Source organism: Silene latifolia, chromosome X, assembly GCF_048544455.1.
Source record: "Silene latifolia isolate original U9 population chromosome X, ASM4854445v1, whole genome shotgun sequence".
NCBI lineage: Eukaryota > Viridiplantae > Streptophyta > Magnoliopsida > Caryophyllales > Caryophyllaceae > Silene > Silene latifolia.
The window spans coordinates 211,090,700-211,114,885 of NC_133537.1; positions in this window are offsets into that span (position 1 = coordinate 211,090,700).

Here is a 24,186-nt window from a genome sequence, read left to right on the forward strand (position 1 = left end):
CAATCCATCACAACAATAATTGCTTGCTTATAATTTGAGAACATGTTTGTATGATCAATTCCCATGATTCCCCTATGACCCCATGATACCCTAGTGCTTTTTATCAATTGTTTACAACCCTTTCATTTCATCTTGCTTATTTACTTTCATTGCTATTTAGTTAGTGACCTTCTACATCAACCCAAATTGTGACACCCTTAAGACACCACTAGTTTCAATAGAAATCTCATCTCAATTCCCGTCCCTTGGGATCCGACCTTTACTTGCCTCTTTACTAATTGTAGAGTTGTTTGTGAAGTTATAAATTGTGTTTTGGTCTAGGTGCTTCCAACGACAATTGTTCCGAAAAAATAGAATATAGCTCCGAAATAGTCCAACCAAAAATGGCGCCGTTGCCGGGGACGGTGTTATCTTGATTTAGATTTTCTTATATTGTTATTAGTTGTGTCTTTCTTTGCCTTGGGGAAGTAAAACTCCTCAAGGTTTGTTCTAATTGTTTTCAAGTTGTTCGATATTTCGCAAGATGGACCTTATAGATTGTTTTGTAGAGGACCACTTAAGTATACCTTTCTTCAAAGATCCCATGCAAGCATTGGAAGCCTTGGAAGCAAGTGAGGCTAAAAATATGTATTGGGAATTGGAGGTAGATCTTTTTGAGGCCGCTCTAGCTAACAAAGAACTCACTCATGCACAATCCGTATTAGTGCATAACATTCTTGTGGAAGCATGTCAACCCATAGAAGATGAGCAATCCATCCTAGAAGATATTTTACAAGCTCAAGAGCAAGAGGAACCTATCATGGAATTTGAATACGATGAGGATTATGAGAATGAAGAACAAGTTGAATATGCTATGAGAATGGAATGTCTAATGGAGATGGAGCAAATTCTCAATGAAACTCCAAAGGAGGAAAGTGAGGTACAAATTCCTACTTTAAAACCCCTTCTCCCAAATTTGAAATATGCTTACCTTGATGAATCAAAGACCAAACCCGTGATTGTTAATGATAGACTTGATGAGAACCAATTGGGAAAATTGCTTGATGTGTTGAAACAACATGAAAAGGCTATAGTTTATAGTCTAGATGACCTTAAGGGGATAAGTCCCAACTTTTGCATGCATAGAATTCATCTAGAGGAAGACCATAGACCTACCATTCAACCTCAAAGAAGATTGAACCCCCACATGCAAGAAGTTGTCAAAGGAGAAGTTATGAAATTACTTGATGCGGGAATCATATATCCCATATCGGACTCTTTGTGGGTTAGCCCCGTCCAAGTGGTACCTAAGAAAGGAGGTACCACGGTAGTGACAAATGAAAAGAATGAACTAATACCCACAACAATGATCACCGGTTGGCGTATGTGTATTGACTATCGAAAATTAAACTCCGCGACAAGAAAGGATCATTTCCCTTACCATTCATTGACCAAATGCTTGAGAGGTTAGCCTCCAACAAATTCTTTTGTTACCTTGACGGGTATTCGGGATTCTTCCAAATCCCTATACACCCGGATGACCAACATAAGACCACCTTCACATGCCCTTATGGTACCTTTGCATATAGGAGGATGCCTTTTGGTTTATGTAATGCCCCCGCCACTTTCCAAAGATGCATGATGAGTGTCTTCTCCGATTACTTAGAGACCATAATGGAAGTTTTTATGGATGATTTTAGTGTTTATGGAAAGGACTTTGACTCATGTTTGCATAATCTTTCTCTTGTATTGCAAAAATGTGAAGATGTTAGTCTTGTTTTAAATTGGGAAAAGTGTCACTTCATGGTCAATTAAGGAATTGTTTGGGTCATTTAATTTCGGAAAAGAGCATCGAGGTCGATAAAGCTAAAGTTGAGGTGATAGAGAAACTCCCACCTCCCGTGAATGTTAGAGGGGTGAGAAGTTTTTTCGGTCACGTGGGTTTCTATCGCCGTTTCATAAAGGATTTTTCAAAAATAGCGAAACCCCTCACTCAACTTTTGCTTAAAGATGACCAATTCCAATTCACTGATGAGTGTGTTGAAGCCTTTAATAGAATCAAGGAAGCACTAATCTCGGCACCAATCATCCAACCTCTAAATTGGGAACTACCGTTCGAGATTATGTGTGATGCTAGCAACTACGCCGTTGGAGCGGTTCTTGACCAACGGGTAGGGAGAGCTCTTCATGCCATCTATTATATAATAAAGACTCTTGACCCCTCCCAAGTGAATTATGATACCACCGAGAAGGAACTTCTTGCCATTGTCTATGCTTTGGACAAATTCTGTTCCTACTTGCTTGGATCCAAAGTAATTGTATTTTCGGATCACCGTGCTCTCCGACACCTCTTGATAAAGAAGGAGGCAAAACCAAGATTGTTGAGATGGATTTTGCTTCTTCAAGAATTTGACTTAGAAATAAGAGACAAGAAAGGAGCCGAGAATGTAGTGGCGGATCATTTGTCAAGGATCCGGTTTCATGATGAAAATGGAGAAACCCCAATCAATGACTCATTTCCCGACGATGTTTTGATGGCCATTCAAACACAACTCGAAAGGCACATCACCCCATGGTTTGCCGATTATGCTAACTATATTGTTGGAAAAGTACTCCCTCCAAATTTGAATCACAACCAAAGGAAGAGATTCCTATTCGAAGTGAAGAGGTACTTTTGGGACGACCCAAACCTCTACAAAGAATGTAGTGATGGGCTCTACCGGAGATGCATCCCTCAATGGGAAGTCCAAGGAATCTTAGAAGGATGTCACTCATCACCCTACGGTGGGCACCATGGAGCAAGGAGGACCGTTGCAAAAATTCTTCAATCGGGCTTCTATTGGCCTACAATGTTTCAAGATACAAGAGAATTCATCATTCATTACGATGCTTGTCAAAGAACGGGGAATATCTCTTGGAGGAACGAAATGCCACAAAGGGGCATTCTAGAGGTGGAGATCTTCGATGTTTGGGGAATCGACTACCAAGGTCCCTTTGTGACATCCAATGGGAATAAGTACATCCTTGTGGCCGTAGACTATGTCTCAAAGTGGGTGGAGGCAATTGCCACTCCGAATGATGATGCAAAAACGGTCACCAAGCTCTTCAAAAAGATAATTTTCCCAAGATTTGGAGTTCCTAGAGCAATCATAAGTGATGGAGGAACGCATTTCCATGAGAAGAAACTTGCGTCTCTTTTGACCAAATATGGATTTCAACATAGAACCGGCTTGGGATATCATCCTCAAACAAGCGGTCAAGTTGAAGTTTCAAATAGAGAGATCAAACAAATCCTTGAGAAAGTTGTGAACAAGACTCGGAAAGATTGGAGCACAAAGCTTGATGATGCTCTTTGGGCTTATAGGACGGCCTATAAGACTCCCATAGGAGCCTCCCCTTACAAGCTTGTTTATGGAAAAGCATGTCATTTGCCAATCGAATTGTTAGTACAAAGCTTTTTGGGAATCCGAGCACTTAATCTTGATCTCAAATTGAGTGGTCAAAAAAGGATGATTCAAATCCAAGAGTTGGAGGAATTCCGACTACAATCCTATGAAAATGCAAAGATTTACAAGGAAAGAACGAAATTACTCCATGACAAGAGAATTAGACAAAAGGCCTTGCACAAAGGGGACAAAGTCCTTCTATTCAATTCCCGCTACCGACTTTTTCCGGGAAAGTTGAACTCTAGATGGATGGGTCCCTATGTGATAACCGAAGTTGGAAGATATGGAGATTTTGAACTCAAGGCGGAAGATGGAAGCAAGTTCAAAGTCAATGGTCAAAGATTGAAGCCATACTATGAAGGAGCGTTCATTGGAGAGGTCGAGGTCACCTACTTCGGGCCTTCTCATCCTTGAAAGAACCATCAAAGGGAGAGTTTGGTGGAGTCCTCCCTAAACCACCACTTATAAATATACTAACACTCTAACTTGTATTTATAATTTTATTGCACTTCTTTTAATAATAAGCATGAGCTCTTTTCATGAGAGTAAGTGAGGGAGGGTCACTAACGAATTTTTATGAAGGAAGGAACCAATTTTTAAGTGTGGGGAAGCATCTAGGAGAGGAAAGAAAGTCAAAGGAAGAATTCACAGCTTGAACACGTGTGTGTTCCCTGGAATCCGGCCGTCTTGCCAGAATCCGGGCGTCCTGAGGAGAATCCGTCCGTCCTGCTAAGCCGAGAATTTGAAGATTTTGGGAGTAAAGGAGAATCCGAGCGTCTCAGAAGGGAAGACGCCCGTCCTGAAGAATCCGGCCAGGTTTGCAGAAACACGCCCGTCTTTCTACCTGTGCATTTCAAGAAAAATCCCTTGAGAGGAATCCGCCCGTCTTCAGAAGAAGACGCCCGTCCCGATAAGAAAGAATCCGAGCGTCTCATACTCGGGACGCCCGTCTTTGTGGCATCATATTTTTGGAAATTTAGCTGTGACAGAATCCGGGCGTCTTACCCAGAATCCGCCCGTCCCGAGAAGCCTGAATCTGAGCGTCTTCTGCTCGAATCCGCCCATCTTCCCACGTTGATTTGACCCGTCTTTTCTTAATTAAAATTACACCCCACCACACATTTAGTGACACATCACCCTTCCTTCCTCTTATATTATAAAACCCACCTCCTTATGACTCCCAAAGCATATCCAAATCACTCTTAAACCCACAAAACCACAAAGCCCCAATTTTCTAGGGTTTCCAAAGGCAACACTCAATCAACAAGGGGCATCTTTATTCCTTCACAAATCAAAAGAATCCAGCTCTATAATCAAGGAATGGCACCAAGGAGATCCTCTTTTAGGAATAGGAGGAGACCAAGGATGAGGGGAAGTTCTTCTACCTTCCATGTCAACACATTAAGAAGGGAGCATGAAGAGATTGTAGATCTTACAAGGCTTGATGACTTCTCAAATGTGGAATTTGTCAATGATGTGCAAAGATTAGTCTTCCACCGGCTTCTAAGTAAGAACATTCTTCCCACTAAGTTTTTATGTCATGATACCTTGAGGAAACTTGGGATTTATCACCAAGTTGAAGCTCTCTGTGAAGTATTTGGTCTCTCCACCCTTTTCCATATGTATGAGCAAACTTATCGATCTCTTGTGCTTGAGTTTTTGAGCTTTTTGAAGATTACAACCTTGAACAAAACAATTTGCATAGAGTTTAGGTTGGAAAATGTCCCAAGAATGATGACCCTTGTAGAATTCGCAAATGTGCTTGGACTCGATGTTACGCCTACCCGAACATCGAAGCCAAATAAATACAGTGTTGAGCCTTTGTGGAGGGCCATGACCGGCCGGGACTTCATACACAACAAGGAATGTCTTGCTTTTCATATTCAAAATCCAATCTTAAGGGTCACTTACCGGTTCCTCTCGGGCACCCTCTTTGCCCGCCGAGATCCGGCGATCGTGAACCAATTAGACCTTGTGTTTATGGAATCTAACCTCAATATTCAAGGAAGAAGTGCGTACCACTTCAATGCACCACTAGTGTTACTCGAGAAATGGGCAAAGTTTAGGAATGGTGATGATGACGGGATGAAACACATTGTGAATGGAGGACTCATTACTAGGCTTGCGAAGCATTTCAATCCGAGATTCAACGAGAATAATGAGTATGCTCCACTTTCGGGAAACACGAGGATAAATGAAGATCTTCTTCTCATTCATCATCATTGGATAACCCTTGAGGGGGTTGATAAGCGGATCAAGTGGCTAACGAAAGGAAGCGATCCGATATATCTACCGATGACCGGCCTTCCACGAATTTCCCCGAGAAGAGGACCTTTGTCTCCAATCCCATCTTACCTCATCCCTCTAAACCCAACCCAACCAAGACAAGCACCACCTCCAAATCCCCAACAACAACAACAAGAGCAACAATCCCGAGATGAAAAGATCAAAGTGCCTCCCTACCCATTTCCTTATCAACCGTATAACTATCCCAACCCCTTCATCCTTCCCCGTGACGACTTTGTCACGGGAATTCTACAAGATTTTCACTTCCGCCAATACGAAACCAATGTGGACATTTACTATGCACTCTATCCTCAATACCACGATATGGTTCAAAAGGGAAAGATTAGTGAGGAAGGAGCATTTCCCTCATAGGCTCAAATGGACCTAATCTTCCCCAATCCGGAGAGGGCAAATGAAGGAGCAAACGGGAGACAAGAGGAGGGAAGCAACAACTCTTGCGGAGGGGACACGGTGGAGCTTGAAAGTGAAGAGGACGAGTTCATGGACCCAAGTATGAGTGATGCATCAAAGGAGATATGGGATAGCGATCTAGAAGGAGATGATGCCGATCTCTAGAGGATTACTTCATAGCTAGGTGGAGCGGGCGAGAGGCACCCACCTAAGTTTAAGTGAAGTTCCCTCATCTCCTCTCTTTAATTTTCAAGTTTCATGAAAAGAAGTTTGTGTTTTGTTAACTTATTTATTTATTTATTTATCTTGATCATTGTTGGAGTAGTCCTAGCACCATAGAGGACTAACACCTCGGCCCCATTGAGGTGTTCTAATTTTATTGTTCCCACCTTTCAAAATCCAAAATGACAAAATTAGTTTCATGCATTGCATAGTGTGTGCATAAACTACACCCAACCTTAGGACATTAGCAATAATGTCTAGATCGGTTTGGGGAAGTTAATGCATACACAACGGGAGGTAATCTAAATTATCCTCTTCGTCATAAATAAAAACCATGCAACATGTAGTGTAGATTAGTGTAGCTTGCATTTAGTGTAGAAATCATGCATCATGTTTGCATAATTTCCCATCATTTTGGCCATTGAGGACAATGCCCATATTAGTGTGGGGATGGGGAATTCTAACTTAACTTTTATTCAAAAATCCAAAAAAAAATTGAAAAATTTCGAAAAACCATAAAAATTTGAAAATTGAAAAACCCAAAAACAAGTTCATTTCTTTTGTAGTGTAGTCGTGTATATATTATTGTATATATTGTGTTTGTTCTATCCTTGTTCACATTGATTGACAACGCCACAGCCGAGATATGAGGATCATGAAGACCGCATGGTATGATCTTTCCAATCTCCTTTTTCCTCTTTATGTTAATGACTATGTGGCTTTATTTTGATTGATGCGGTATAACAATGTGAACTTAGGACTTGTATTTAGTTTATATGTCATATTAGTTGATAGAATCACTTGCATTAGGATGTATATAATAGTTGCATCATGGCATATAGTTGCATTTAGATGATATATTTAGAAAAGTGCCTGATTGAGAACTTTGACAAGAGCAACTAAGCCATTACAAATACTTTTTCAACTTAAGACTTTGCCTACTAGAATGGTTGTAAAACACCCTAGGTTGTGTCATACTAGTGTCTTTTGACCCATGACCCAAAGCCTAGTCAAGGGTTTGCATGTGAGTCACCTATTCCAACCCCGTGATGCGATGTGGACTTGGTTAACTTGTCTAGGTGACCTTGATTGACCTTGTGGTAAGGCAACCCAAAAATACTTTTCTATCAATAAGTTTGAAGTGCTCATTTCAAAGATTTTGTTATGTGGAAGTAATTTATTGCTAAGGAAACCTCAAATGTTATGAAATGTTGAAATGTTGAGAAATTTAGTTGTTTTGATGGAGGCGTACCACTTCGATGTGCTTTGGAGAGGGATCCATTGAATTGGGCCCCCACACGGTTGTGAATTCAACCGCCCAGAGACAGAGTGACTATCACCCCGAAAAGCTATTGTCTAGAGGTTAACCGGTTGCCTAATAAGCGATTGGCGAAAGCAAAGGACACTAGCCCGGAAGGGACAAACCCCATCTCTAATTTTTGAAATGTTATTGTTGAATGAGGTCAAATTTTGAATACTAGTCATATCCACCCTTTGTTTATAACGATTTGAGCATTTCACTCCCAAAAAGCCTTTTTGTCAAGCCACTTTGTCGAGCTTGGGACGATCCATGACCTTTACTTTTGTAGAGAATTCGAGACTTGTCATGTCATATGCTACTAGCATCATAGGGATCATCATTCCACCACCATCCGATCGCTCTTGACGAAAGCATTTGGGAATTGAGGACGAAAGTAGTCTAGTTTAACACCATTTGGAGGTGATTTAGTGCCATCCTCTTAGCCTTAGTAATTTGTTGAACTAGTATTTGTGAAGGATTATATGCTCTTAAAATTGTTCTCTCTTAGTTGCCTCCGCCACTTGATGAGGAAGTGGCTATTCCTTTTGTAGATGCATCCATTATTTGATTTTGTGTGCTTAATGTTTTGATGTGTCGCCATTTTGGCAAGACCCACCTTGCCTTGCAAGAAGGCATCCTACCTCATGGTTGTCTTGTTGTGAGTTGAAGGGACGGAGTGAGACCCGCTAATTATCTCATATCGGCTATGTTATTAGGTTAGTTTAAATAATGGTCCTAGTCTTTGTCACCTCTTTACTCGGGATGAGCAAAGGTTCGGTTTGGGATATTTTATGTGACCATAATTAGCGCATATTTAGCCCCCGAATTAGCCTTGTTCCCATGCTTTTTATTGCATATTTGGGTCATTTATTGTCTTAAGTTCTTTATTTTGCATATTCTTTGAGATTTTGATCCCTTGGTAGGAAAGGAGTGCAAATCTCGCATTTTCATGGCAAAACGAGACTAAATTGATTGATTTCAATGACCAAGCATCAAGGAGAGACAAGATTAGAAGGCCTTTGTACATATTATAGTAGATGAGCAATGTCGAGAAAGGATCCTTGCATCCCCAACGAAATCCCCAAGGATTTTATGAAGAAAAGGGAAGAAAAGAAGAAGGAACAAAGCTGAGCAGCAATCCGTGCGGATTGCCCTGAATCCGCCCGTCCTCCACAGCATAATCCGTGCGTCTTCCTTCAAAGACGCCCGGACAGCAGCCACCAGAATCCGGCCGTCTTCTCCCAAAGACACCCGTGCCAAGACCTTGAATCCGCCCGTCCCGAGCCTAAGACGCACGGATTCTAATCCAGCACAATTTCGTCTTCTTCAAGCATCTGTGAAAGAAGCCCTTCCTTCGAAAAATACCGGCGTCTCCCTGCTCAATCTAAAAAGTGTAATTACTAGTTTAGCCCTTAGTTAACCCTAATGCATCCACCTAATTTCCACTATAAATACCCCATTAATCTAATTAGAAGAGCATGTTCTTCTTATCAATTATTAGAGTAGTTAATATCAATCAAATCCCTCTTTAGTTTTATAATCAACAATTAATCAAGTTTTAATACAAGTTTTATTTCCTTAATCTCTCTTTTGTTCATCCTTTATTTTGGGTAATTGAAGATTATTTAGGTTATTATTGGGAGATTGACAACCTCTCAATCAAGCATCAAGTACTTCTTTTATTCTTTGCTTTATTATTGGAATCATTAGTAGGTATAATTCTCTTAATCCCTTTTTAATTATTGTTAATTACTTTCATTTGTTCATCATGTTTCATTTTGTTGGTATGATTGACAACCTTGCTAGCATGATCAACATGATAATGAGTGAGTAGTGACCTAGCTAGGGTTAATGGGTAATTAGGGGAAACCAACATGGGGAATGATTCATGCTTAAATTAATATGCTTTCATGGTTTATTTGCTTGCTTGTTTTGATCTCAACTCATGCACATGTTATGTTTGATGAAATGTGTGCCTATGAATCCTTGCATTTTTTACCCAACACCTATCTTTTCAATGAGACTTGTAAGACATAAACCAACTCGAGTCTCATTAGACCATGCATGTTGTTGAGTAGGAAAGACTAAGTCGACTTGTAGGTGTTGTACAATATAATCGATTCGGCTCCGGGACCCAAACTTTCCTAGGATTGTAAGATATAACCCAACTCAATCCATCACAACAATAATTTCTTGCTTATAATTTGAGAACATGTTTGTATGATCAATTCCCATGATTCCCCTATGACCCCATGATAACCTAGTGCTTTTTATCAATTGTTTACAACCCTTTCATTTCATCTTGCTTATTTACTTTCATTGCTATTTAGTTAGTGACCTTCTACATCAACCCAAATTGTGACACCCCTAAGACACCACTAGTTTCAATAGAAATCTCATCTCAATTCCCGTCCCTTGGGATCCGACCTTTACTTGCCTCTTTACTAATTGTAGAGTTGTTTGTGAAGTTATAAATTGTGTTTTGGTCTAGGTGCTTCCAACGACAATTGTTTTGAAAAAATAGAATATAGCTCCGAAATAGTCCGACCATCGGGCTAACCTCAGCCTGATTCGAGTCTTTCTTCATCGGTTCTGGGACACGACCTCGACTTTCCATATGCCTTTTAGAGAGATCGGGGTCACCTTGGAGGACAACGGCATGATCTCGGGTCTGCCGTGTGGAAAGGAGCCATTGGTGTGGCCGTTGGTGGCCATGAGAGTAGACTCGGCCGAGGCGAGGAGTCTGGTTGGCTGGAACCTGGCTACAAGTGCAGCCCAGGTTCCTAGTTTGGTGCCGAGTACCTATGTCAGAGACTACTTTGGTGGTAGGGTTGCGGCGAGAGTGAGGATGGATGGACGCATGGTGCCTCCACCACCTTGTACTGCTGAGAAGCGGGCCTGTTTGTGGTTGTGGTGGTTCTTGTCTTCGATTTACTTCAGAGACAAGGGGGAGAGGCTATCGTCGAAGCTTCTTCCATTTCTTTCTAACTTGAGTAGCCTAGATCACTAGGACTGGGTTACTCCTAGTTTTGCGGTCCTTACACGCTACATGAGGGCCATGGTTTGTCCGGAGCTAATGGAGAAGGGAACTTCTCCTGCCGCTATCGGTCCTGGACTCCTCTTGGAGGTATGAACCTTTCTTGAAAATATGAAAGATCATTTTTGAAAAATATGAAGGATCATTTTTGTAGAGAATCATTTGTAATCATTACTACTTTGCCTGCAGGCATGGGTGTACTCTTACTTCCCTGGCTTCGCGCCCACGAGTGCGGCGGATGTACGGAGAGCGTACCCTATCGTGAGGGACTGGGTAGCTTGTCGTCAGAAGAGCCAGCGGTCTTCTTACAATGTTTGTCGGAGGGGCGTGAATGCCCTAGGGTTAGACAGTGTGAGTGTCTTTGATCTTCATTTTATCTTTCCTTCATTTAGAGATGATCATAGGAATGACCCCTCGTTTTCTTGCTTTAGTGGGTGTCCCGGCCTTGGGAGTGCTACTCTGGGGCTCCAGCCTTTGTGGTTGAGGTTCTTCGTCCTTGGAGTTTGAGTAGGTTACTCTTGACGACACCCATGAGGCATGTGTGGTACTTAGGTGAGCGTTTGACTCGACAGTGCTCTCGTGACACTTTTACAGTTCCCATAGACCCTCCACGGACGATGTTTAGGGAGCTTTCAGAGGCTGAGAGGGTAGCTGGCCTGGATGGCGCGAGTGATGACGCCCTCCTTCTCCCTGGTGAGGAGTACACTGGGTTTGTTCACTAGAGGCTAGCATACTGGCCGATCGTGGTAAGCATAACTACCGTTTACTTGTCTTTGGTAGATCAGATAAATGATGAATGATTAACAAATAATGAACCATTTGAGTTTTGTAGGAGATCGATGTGGCGGGCGTCGAGCCCCCAGCTATTCTAGAGACGTTGGAGTACACTGACTCGGCGGGCATGACGGTGATCTCGGAGATCCATTATTTCAGCGAAGCGGTGACTGACGCTGGCTTGGATGAGTGGCAGCACGTCGTGAGGAGGGTAAGCCCCCAGCTTTGGCTGTCTTTAGTATTTTATGCTTCATCACATAGGAATGCATTTGATTAAACCTTCTCCGTATTTGAATGAAGGTGGCACCGTCCGGGCATGTGAAGCTGTGGAGGATGGCCAACCGGCTGCGAGCTACAGCCATGGAGGCCCTTATAGGTGGCTCGGGGGAGCAGGTATGAACCTTTCGTACCCGTGTTTTATTTATTTTGTGAAGTGAAGTGAAGTATCACTCCATTTTTATGTGTAGAGGGAGCGTGGCTTGGAGCGTGAGCTGGCACAGTCCCAGGAGAAGACGGCCCGTTTGCTGAGAGAGCTCGAGGCCAGAGATGCTGAGATTGCGGCTCTGGAGGCGATAGTGGCCGAGCTGAGGGGACGTCAGGACTAGTTTGCAGACTGTTTGTACATTTGTACATTTTGGATGTCATTCTGGGCATGAGCCCGTATCTTGATGTACATTTTTGCATTTTCATTGTTGCATTTTGGTTGTATAAATGATGGCATGCTTGCTTTTGCTGCTGGGTGTTTGTTGTATCTATAGGTTAGCTTTGAAAAAACAGGTTTGGCATGTGATGGTTTGCGCCGTCATGCTGCCGAAATTCACGTAGGAAATCACATAGCAAAAAGAATTAACGTAGAAAGTTAAAATGGCCTAATTTAGCGCGAAAAAGAAAATAAAATGAAAAAAAGTGCCCGGAAATGGACAAAATCAACAAAAAGTGCCTGAAAATGGACAAAATGATGGGGCCAGGCGGTAGGGAGGGCTACCCCTTAAAAAAAGAATTTAAAAGAAATTTTTAAGTGTGTCATAAACATTTTTTGAAAAGAGGCAGTGAAATGATTACCCGAAAAAAAAAAGAACAAGTAAGTATGCGTTTTTGGCAAAAAATGTCGATTTTGCTTCGAAAAGCGAACCCGTAAAAGATTAGGAAACGTAAATTTGGTAATTAAACGAAATTACCGAGTTAAGTCCCTATAGGAATAGGAAACTTTAACTAAAACAGATTAGGAAAGATCCCACAGCTGTCAAACGAGGAAAAGAGCCTGGGGAAGAGGCACAGCAAGAGTTGCGATCCTTCAAAGAGGTGCAACTGCTGCTGCGTCTTCTCTCCAGCTAGTCTGTTCTCAACAGAAATTAGGAAACGTCGAATAGTATAAATAGAGACCTCGGTTGAGCTTCTATTTTCACAATTCTCCCTTCCCCGACTTCGTCTATTATATAAAACCTCATATATCTTCTCAAATTCTTCCAAAAAAATAGATGCCTTTGAAAATCGCATTAAGGAGTGGACGAATGAATTTACGAATGTGGAGAAACACGACATGGTTGCTTTTAAGTCAGGATCAATCATAAGTTTGAAACTGGTGAAGGTAATTTGGCCCTTTCTGGATGCTTGTCTTGAATATCGGGACCCGAATTTTCATGTATTTACCTTTCCGGGAGGCGAAATTTGTCCCTTTCCTGAAGAACTTGCTGCGGTTGGAGAATGGGATGCAGAAACTTTTCCGGCTATACCCCTAGCTCTCAAGGCTATTAAAACAAATTTAGGGATTTGCTTGGATTGACCAAGGCTGAGGTAGACCGTCTTTCGACCTCGAAAGGTGTCCGTATGTTTGAATTTGTCGATCGATTTATAAATAGGGAGGACCCCACTATCTCTTATTTGGTGAGGCGCAGTGCTTATGGATTGCCCTCTTCATTGCTATGTCCTGCGAGGGCATGTGGACCAAGAGATGAGGGGTGACCCTCGATTTTTAGGCATAGTGGAGCAAATGGAACTGCGCAGAAGCCCATCATGCTTAGTTCTCGGGGAGACCATTGTAGGATTGGATAATAGGAAGGCGAACCGCGAGCATCCTTATCTTGGGTGTCCTATTATTTTACAGGTAATAAAGCATTTTCTTATCCGACCATTTTTTTTCTTTCCTTTTTTTTTTCTTTTTTTTTCTTGTTTTTTTTTTTTTTGTTTCGGCCGGTTTGGATACTAACTCCCGTCCCCTTTTTGCAGATCTGGCTGATGGAAAGGCAGCGGTTGATCGAGCCCCTAATTGACGTGACAGGATATCGCTCCCTATCAATTGCGATGAGAACGAGGCTATACATGGTGGACTTCACTCGAGTATGCAATTATTGGGAAAATAAATTGAAGAGTGAAGGTGGGCCCTTGATTAGGTGGATCATGCCATGGTGGCATCTTAGATAAGTGACTGGAGTATCATCTTTGGATCCGACACGGTCAATTCGCGTTCCCGGCTTGGAACTCATGGTCTATTATTTTCCGGAGATATTGATGAGGCAAGTGGGCCTCAAACAGAAAATCCCGAAGCTAGACACCGTCCCTCAAACTGCCTCGACGCATACTTCGGAGTCTTGTCGAGAGTGGGCAATTCGCTGCGCCCAAAGGAATATATGGTTCATACCCGTTCCGGTTGGCTCGTTATGGGTATCTGACTCATATCTGCAGTGGAGGAAAGCTAGCACTCCCGAGGAGTTTGAAAAGCTAAGGAAGCACGAGCCCATAAACTATAAGATCCGCAAAGTGGCGAAGGAGAACCAAAACTACCTAACTGAGGAGGAAGAAGAGGTCGGATATCGGGTCGTCCGTCCGTCGAAGAAACCAACAAATGCTCCTGCCGAGAACATGGTGGTGGATCGAAATGGGAAAGCTAGATCGCGAGAACGCCATTAGTGATTAGGTCGGAAATAACGCAAGAGCGTCCCGCTTGTGGTCGCGACACGAAATGTGACAAAGGTGACAAAGGCAAGGGGAAAATTGAAGAGTAGCCTTAGTCATTTTTATAGTATTATTTATTATTATTAGAGTTGTAATAAATGGCGGGGTTTTAGAATCCTAGCCTAGCATTTTAAATTTATATGTATTTGGCGTACAACTATTATTTAAGGAATAATGAATAAATGATTTATTGGTTAAGAAACTTTTATAAATTTTCTTTATTTATTCTTGTCGAATTTCAAATGCAACATGCAAATGTCCTTCTATTTACATCTTGAAATGACGGGTTGTATCCTGTAACGGATTATTGCCTACGTATTCAATAGAAAAAATGAAATCAAACCCTGTACGTAGTTCGAGAAAGTGTAAAAGAATAAATGTTCGAAGCAAGAGCTTGTAATGAACTTCGAAAAAAACGGGTGTGCTTTTACTTACTCCTAAGCAAATGCAGTTCAATTTATTTGATGATACGAGGATGTCAAAATGTCAAAACACAAGAGTGAAATGTCATAAGCTTTTTAGCGGGCCAGGGGCCATCATATTTCGTGTCGCAAGAGCGGCACGTGTGTCACGCGAGGCGCGTTTTATCCTATTCTAAGGGTAGTACCGTTTCAATTAGTCTAGGTTGGTCGGATTAGAAAACTCATTCCCGTCTAGGTCTGTGATCTTAACCGCACCTCCTGAAAGTATGGATTTGACCAAAAATGGTCCTGCCCAATTATGTTTAAATTTTCCCTATGGATCGACAGGTAAGAGATCTCTGACTGACTTGAGTACTAAATCCCCTTCCTTGATATTTCTGGGTTTGACCCGTTTATTAAAGGCTGAGGGAGGAACATGTTGCACATTCCCGAAGATCTGCCTATTATGACAATGCCTAACGTATTTGATGCAATCTGACTCCATTGTCGTCCAGTAATACCCTAGATGCGTAATTTTCTTTGCCATCATAGGTCCACTATGTGAGGACCGCATTCTCCATCGTGAACTTCTTCTATTACTTTCTGAGCCCGTGAATAATTAAGGCAACGCAAGATGACGCCAAGTCGTGTTCTTTTGTATAACTCTCCCTGTATGAGGAGGTATTGAAAGGCAAGTAGGTGTATGGCGCGTTGTCCCCTCTTATCTATATCTGGTGGATATGTACCATTAAGCTTGAAATTTAGAACGGCCTGGAACCAAGGTTCCCCTGGGTTTTCCTCTTCATCTGTAAGGAAGTTTACATAGGCTGGCTCTGACCAACGATCGGTGCACAAAGGCATTTCGACCATGTTGTCTGGCATATAAATCAAGGATTCGAGTTTTGCAAGAGCGTCCGCAAACTGATTTTCTTCACGAGGTAGGTGTAAATAAGTAACCTAATCGAAAAATTGAGCAACCTGATCTATCTTAACCTAATAGGGTGCTAGACTTTCACTTTGGATTTTCCAGGATCCAATGATTTGGTTAATGATTAAATATGAGTCCCCGTGAACTCGAAGGTTCTTGATGCCTAAACTCACTGCTGCTTGCAGGCCAATAAGGCAAGCCTCATACTCTGCTGCATTGTTTGTCACCTCGAAGTCGAGTTTGACAGAAAGTGGTGTATGCTCGCCTTCACGAGAAATGAGCAACACTCCTATTCCAAATTCTCTAAAATTGGATGCCCCATTAAAGTAACGAACCCAAGAATCCGTACTGGTTAGTAAAATATCCTCATCTGGAAACGACCACATGTCTATTGCTTGCGTATCATTGATAGGATTATCTGCGAAGAATTCAGCCATGGCACGTCCCTTTATGATTTTCAAAGGTATGTATTTGAGATCGAACTCTGAGAGAATTGAAGTCCATCTTGCCAAGCGTCCATTGAGGATGGGTTTCTCGAAGAGGTATTTGACGGGATCCATTTTAGAATACACTTTTACCGAGTAGCTAAGCATGTAATGGTGTAACTTCTTTGTTGCCTACACAAGAGCGAGGCTGGTCGGGACTATTTCGGATGTTATATTCGATTATTCGGAACAATTTTCGTTGGAAGCACCTAGACCAAAACACAATTTATAACTTCACAAACAACTCTACAATAAGTAAAGAGGCAAGTAAAGGTCGGATCCCAAGGGACGGGAATTGAGATGAGATTTCTATTGAAACTAGTGGTGTCTTAGGGGTGTCACAATTTCGGTTGATGTAGAAGGTCACTAAACTAAATAGCAATGAAAGTAAATAAGCAAGATGAATTGAAAGGATTGTAAACAATTGATAAAAAGCATTAGGGTGTCATGGGGTCATAGGGGATTCATGGGAATTGATCATACAAACATGTTCTCAAATTATAAGCAAGCAATTATTGTTGTGATGGATTGAGTTGGGTTATATCTTACAATCCTAGGAAAGTTTGGGTCCCGGAGCCGAATCGATTAGATTGTACAACACCTACAAGTCGACTTAGTCTTCCCTACTCGACAACATGCATGGTCTAATGAGACTCGAGTTAGTTTATGTCTTACAAGTCTCATTGAAAAGATAGGTGATGGGTAAAAAATGCAAGGATTCATAGGCTCACATTTCATCAAACATAACATGTGCATGAGTTGAGATCAAAACAAGCAAGCAAATAAACCATGAAAGCATATTAATTTAAGCATGAATCATTCCCCATGTTGGTTTCCCCTAATTACCCATTAACCCTAGCTATGGAACTACTCACTCATTATCATGTTGAACATGCTAGCAAGGTTGTCAATCATACCAACAAAGTGAAACATGATGAACAAATGAAAGTAATTAGCAATAATTAAAAAGGGATTAAGAGAATTATACGTACTAATGATTCCAATAATAAAGCAAAGAATAATAGAAGTACTTGATGCTTGATTGAGAGGTTGTCAATCTCCCAATAATAATCAAAATAATCTTCAATTACCCAAAATAAAGGATGAACAAAAGAGAGATTAAGGAAATAAAACTTGTATTAAAACTTGATTAATTGTTAATTACAAAACTAAAGAGAGATTTGATTGATATTAACTACTCTAAGATTTGATAAGAAGAACATGCTCTTCTAATTAGACTAATGGGGTATTTATAGTGGAAATTAGGTGGATGCATTAGGGTTAACTAAGGTCTTAAATGACGATTAAGTCCCTACTTAGGGAAACGCCGGTATTTTCTGAAGGAAGGGCATCTTTCTTGAAGCTTGAAGAAACGGATTTGCGCTGTCTTGGAATCCGTGCGTCTTAGGCACGGGACGACCGGATTGAGGAGTCTCTGCCCGGGCGTCTTTGGGAGAAGACGGGCCTCTTCTGGGTGCTGCTGCCCGGGCGTCTTCAGTAGAAGACGCACGGATTGTGGTCCTGGGGGACGGGCATCTTCAGGGGAAGACGGTCGGATTGCTGCCCAGCCGTGTTTCTTCTTCTTTTCTTCCCTTTTCTTCATAAAATCCTTGGGGATTTCCTTGGGGATGCAAGGATCTTTCCTCATCGTTGCCCAACTACTATAATATGTACAAAGGCCTTCTAATCTTGTCTCTCCTTGATGCTTGGTCATTGGATTCAATCAATTTAGTCTCATTTTGCCATGAAAATGCAAGGTTTGCACTCCTTTCCTACCAAGGACACAAAACCGCAAGGAATATGCAAAAGAAAGAACTAAAGACAATAAATGACCCAAAAATGCACTAAAAAGCAGGGGAACAAGGCTAATTCGGGGACTAAATGTGCGCTAATTATGGTCACATCAAATATCCCCAAACCGAACCTTTGCTCGTCCCGGGTAAAGAGCTGACAAAGACTAGGACCATTATTTAAACTAACCTAATAGCATAGCCGATATGAGACAATTAGCGGGTCTCACTCCGGCCCTTCAACTCACAACAAGACAACCATGAGGTAGGATGCCTTCTTGCAAGGCAAGGTGGGTCTTGCCAAAATGGCGACACATCCAAACATTAAGCACTCAAAATCAAATAAAGGATGCATCTACAAAAGGAATAGCCACTTCCTCATCAAGTGGCGGAGGCAACTAAAAGAGAACAAATTTAAGAGCATATATTCCGTCACAAATACTAGTTCAACAAATCACTAAGGCTAAGAGGATGGCACTAAATCACCTCCAAATGGTGTTAAACTAGACTACTTTCGTCCTTAATTTCCAAATACTTTCGTCAAGAGCGATCGGATGGTGGTGGAATGATAATCCCCATGATGCAAGTAGCATATGACATGACAAGTCTCGAGTTCTCTACAAAAGTAAAGGTCATGGATCGTCCCAAGCTCGACCAAGTGGCTTGACAAAAAGGTTTTTTGGGGATGAAATGCTCAAATCTTTATAAACAAGGGTGGATATGACTAGTATTCAAAATTTGACCTCATTCAACTTTCACATTTCAAAAATTAGAGATGGGGTTTGTCCCTTCTGTGCTAATGTCCTTTGCTTTCGCCAATCGCTTATTAGGCAACTGGTTAACCTCTAGACAATAGCTTTTCGGGGTGATAGTCACTCTGTCTCTGGGCGGTTGAATTCACAACCGTGTGGGGGCCCAATTCAATGGATCCCTCTCCAAAGCACATCGAAGTGGTACGCCTCCATCTAAACAACTAAAATTCTCAATATTTCAACATTTCATAACATTTAAGGTTTCCTTGGCAATAAAACGTTTCCACATACAAAATCTTTGAAATGAGCACTTCAAACTTATTGATAGAAAGTATTTTTGGGTTACCGTACCACAAGGTCAATCAAGGTCACCTAGACAAGTTAACCAAGTCCACATCGCATCACGGGGTTGGATAGGTGACTCACATGCAAACCCTAGACTAGGCTTTGGGTCATGGTTCAAAAGACACTAGTATGACACTATCTAGGGTGTTTTACAACCATTCTAGTAGGCGAAGTCTTAAGTTGAAAAAGTATTTGTAATGGCTTAGTTGCTCTGGTCAAAGTTCTCAATTAGGCACTTTTTCAAAATATTTCATCTAAATGCAACTAAATGCCATGATGCAACTATTATATACATCCTAATGCAAGTGATTCTACCAACTAATATGACATATAAACTAAATACAAGTCCTAAGTTCACATTGTTATACCGCATCAATCAAAATAAAGCCACATAGTCATTAACATAAAGAGGAAAAAGGAGATTGGAAAGATCATACCATGCGGTCTTCAAAATCCTCATGTCTCGGATGTGGCGTAGTCGATCAATGTGAACAAGGATGGAACAAACACAATATATACAATAATATATACTTGACTACACTACAAAGGAAAATAACATGTTTTTGGTTTTTCAAATTTCAAATTTTTATGGTTTTTTGGAGATTTTTCAATTTTTTTTTTTGGATTTTTTGAATAAAAGTTAAGTTAGAATTCCCCATCCCCATACTAATATGGGCATTGTCCTCAATGGCCAAAATGATGGGAAATCATGCAAGCATGATGCATGAATTCTACACTAAATGCAAGCTACACTAATCTACACTATATGATGCATGGTTTTTGTATGACGGAGAGGATAATTTAGATTACCTCCCGTTGTGTATGTATGTACTTCCCCAAACCGAGTTAGACATTATTGCTAATGTCCTAAGGTTGGGTGTAGTTCATGCACACACTATGCAATGCATGAAACTAAATTTGTCATTTTGGATTTTAAAAAGTGGGAACAATAAAATGAGAACACCTCAATGGGGCCGAGGTATTAGTCCTCTATGGTGCTAGGACTACTCCAACAATGATCAAGATTAATAAAATACAACAAAGAGAGAAGTAGACAAACCTCAAGAGGGTAGGAGCCTCCATAGTTTGCTAATCTTCCATCATATCATCACTATCATCATCTTCCTCACTAGAAGTGGACTCATCACCACTTCCCTCTTCACTTTCTTGTTCACCTTGCTCATCATCCTCTTCTCCTTCTTTACTAGCTTCTTCATCAATGTTATCATCAACAACCACATCAACCGCATCACCAACAACCTCATCATCACCCGGAATACCCCTAGATGCACTCGGAAAGAAGACCTTCCTATCCGCCCAACTAGGCAAAGGACATGAAGGGTCAAGTAGTCCTTGCCTAGCTAAGTGAAGGAGGGTTGGCTATTGTGCTAAGTAAGCATCTTCCCGGTCCTTGAAGGCTTGCTTGTGCATCTCTTGCATAAGAAGAGTCACATAATCTTTGCTTGCTATAACACCTTCGGGCTTGAACTCTTGGTACTTGAAAGGATAGGGTGGTGTGACAATAGAAGAGGAGGGCATTTCAATTTCACCCTTTCGTTGTTGGATGATGTACTCGGCCTCTTTTGAAAGGGGAAGGAGATAGTTGGTCCGGTGGACACTTAAACGACAGATCTTCGAAGGCAAAGTAAAAGATCTAGCCTCACTAGTGAGCCACCCATACTTGGTGTCAAGAGGGTTATGAGAGACCCACTTGTACTTGTTTATCATAGTATCAATATCAATGAGATGACCACCCTTCTTTGCCTCATACTTGCTATCCTTGTTGAAGTTAGGATCAAAGTATTTAGCCAAAAGAGTGACTAGACCTCCATTCACAATGACGGTAGTGCCTTGCTTCCCACAATCAACATTTAGCCATCTATCCACCAAAAGTCTTAGAGAGTTGAAAGGCTTGGTGAATTCCCTTCCAATGTTCAAGGCCGACTCAAGAAGAACATAATCGAGTTTTGTGAAATGGTTGGTGTCTTTTCTTGCAATGATGGTGTTCCCTACAACCTTGTGCCACACTCTAATGCCCGGATGGTGGACTAATAGAGCACGACTAGCATGAAAGCTCTCAAATTTCCTTCCGGAAATCGCCTCCCAAAGAGGGTCGGGGTCATATTTGCCAACATTCTTGTAATAACTCGGTGAATCACTAAGACCCAAAGCTTTACCCATTTCCTCAAAGGAGATGCGCCTACTAACATTAGCTAGGCGAAACTCGATGGTTTCCATAGGCTCAACCTTGTTAACTTTCAAAGAACTCAAAAATTCTAAGGTAAGGGAGGGGTATGTCAATTCTTTTGTTGTAAACAATTTCTCCAACCCCATGGCTTTAAAGAAGGCTCTAGTTTGCTCAAGGACACCCAACTTATCTAAGGCATCTTCACAAATAAACTTGGTGGATAGAAATGATTTACTAGCAAACTTGGCAAAAGTGTCCCTATGGGATTTGGAAATGAAAATTACCTCCGGATAATTCGAAATTTGAGCAATTTCCGGAGTAGTAGATGTTATTGCTTCGATGGGAGGTTGTTGTTGTTGCACCTCTAAGTTTGGGCTAGCTACCACCATAGCCAATGCTTTCTTTGCTTGAAGACTCTTTTGTCTTGATGAGAGTGCCTTTGCCTTTGGTGCCTTTGCCTTTGTTGATCCCTTTGTCTTTGCCATTGATGAATAAACCAAAAAAAGTGAAAAATCTTCAATTTCTAGTGCACCCAAATCAATTTAAAGATGAAAGGCTTTGCCTTTATGAATTCAAAAATCGACTCAAAGGTTGAAGATTTTGTGCTTGGTTTTGATTGTTGTTGAAAGAGGAGTGATTAATTTGTTGTTAAAAGGATGTTTTGATTTGATTTTGGTGAATGTTGTTGAGGAATCTTGTTTTTGTAATGGAGAGGATGAGTGTTTTGGAGTTATGGGGTTTATGGGTAGTGTTTTGAATGAAGGAATGAGGAAATGAATGTGGGATGAGGTTTATAATAAACCCGAAAAATTTGAAATGCAGGGGGAAGACGGGCGGCTTTCCTTCGGGACGCCCGGATTCTGTCTGGATGGGCTTCAGAATTCTCGCCTAAAGACGGGCGGATTTGAAGCAAAGACGGGCGGATTTGAAAACACGGGACAGGCGGATTTCAGAGAAGACAGGCGGATTCCTTTCCAGGGATTTTTCTTGTTTTCCACAGCCAAAAAGACGGGCGTCTTCTCTTCAGGACGGGCGTCTCTATGAAGACGGGCGGATTCCATTGCAGGACGCCCGGATTCGCTAACAGTCAAAAAAATTTCAGAAATTCAGCTCAGAAGAACGGGCGTCTTCTGCCCAATATGCCCGGATTGTCTGAAGACGGGCGGATTCTCTTGAAACCGCTCGGGTTCTACCCCTTTTACCTGGATTCAGTTACATCCGTGTACCTTGCATATCCCTTGTCATTTTTCATTCTTCGAAATCTCGTGTTCTTCATTGTGAGGGCACTACTAAGGCATGAATAGCCTAGGCAATTGCTATCCCCACACTAAGCTAAAGCACTACACATTAATTGAAATTATTAGTCCCTCCCTCACTTCTCTCAAACATGATAATCATCTTGATCAAGGCAAAAAAAAAAAATCCAAAAATGACAAAAATTGCAAATTAAGAATTTAAGATGCAAGTTAGGGAGTTAGAAATATTTACAAATGGTGGTTTATGGAGGACTCCACCAAACTCTCATTCTTGATGAGATGTCAAGGGGGCATGTCCAAGGTGTTGTTGATGTTGCTCAACACCTTGAAAAAGTAATCAAAAGCTTGTTCATTGTCGTGATAAAGTTCTTCAATAGATCTTTGCCCTTGTTGTCGGTCTTGATCGATAGCATTACTAATGCAGGGATTGAAAATCCCTTCAAACTCATCGTCCCAAAGACCACAAACTTCATCCACTTGATCACTAAAGATCTCTTGAGTTGTAGAGACAACTCTCCCAATTTCTTATTTTGGCCAATGAGGCCATCTTCTTCATTGCTTGATTTTGGTGAGCTTTGCAAGCTCTCTTTGTTACAATTCACTTGTTCTTTGAATGGAGCATATTCAATTTTCTTCTTCCATTGGAGTTCCGACTTCTTCCTATCATCCTTCCGGCTATAATGATCGATCATAAAACATGGTTCATGTAAACGGGGAGCTCTCATAGTCTTGTCAAGATTGAAAGTTATACTCTCATCTCCCACTTCTAGAGTGAGCTCTCCAAGTTTCACATCAATCACCGCACCCGCGGTGTGTAAGAAAGGTCTTCCTAGAATGATTGGAATGTTGGAATCTTCTTCCATATCAACAATGACAAAGTCCACCGGGATGAAAAATTTCCCAATTCGTACGGGAACATCTTCCCATATCCCTAATGGTGTCTTCGTCGATCTATTGGCCATTTGGAGTGTGATATTGGTGCATTTAAGCTCTCCCATCCCCAACCTTTTACTCACCGAGTACGGCATAACACTCACACTTGCCCCTAGATCACATAAGGCTTTGTTGATTGTGGCGTCGCCAATGGTACACGGTATTGAGAAGCTTCCCAGATCCTTGAGTTTTGGAGCTGAACTCCCTTGAAGTATTGCACTACTCACCTTAGTGAAGGCGATAGTCTCAAGCTTCCGGATCGACTTCTTCTTTGTGAGGATGTCTTTCATGTATTTCGCATAGGCCGGCACGCGATTGATTAATTCCGTGAAAGGAATTGAGACTTCCAAATTCTTCACAATTTCCATAAACTTTCCAAGTTGGTCATCAAATTTGGGCTTGGCTTGACGACTTGGAAAAGGAAGTCTAATCACAATGGGCTCCTTCTCTTTGACCTTGTCTTCATTTTTCTTTGAAATTTCTTCCTTTGATGATTCTCCATCTTTGGAGTTTTGCACAATTTCTTCCTTATCACTAGCTTCCACAACTTCATCCTTAACTTGCTTCTTCGGTGCTTCATACCTTGTACCACTTCTCAAGTGAATGACACTAACCGTTTCATGTCTTGGGGGATTACTTTGAGGTGGTAATTGCTCCTTTTGTCTTTGTGAGCTTGAAGATGCTAGTTGAGTTAATTGGGT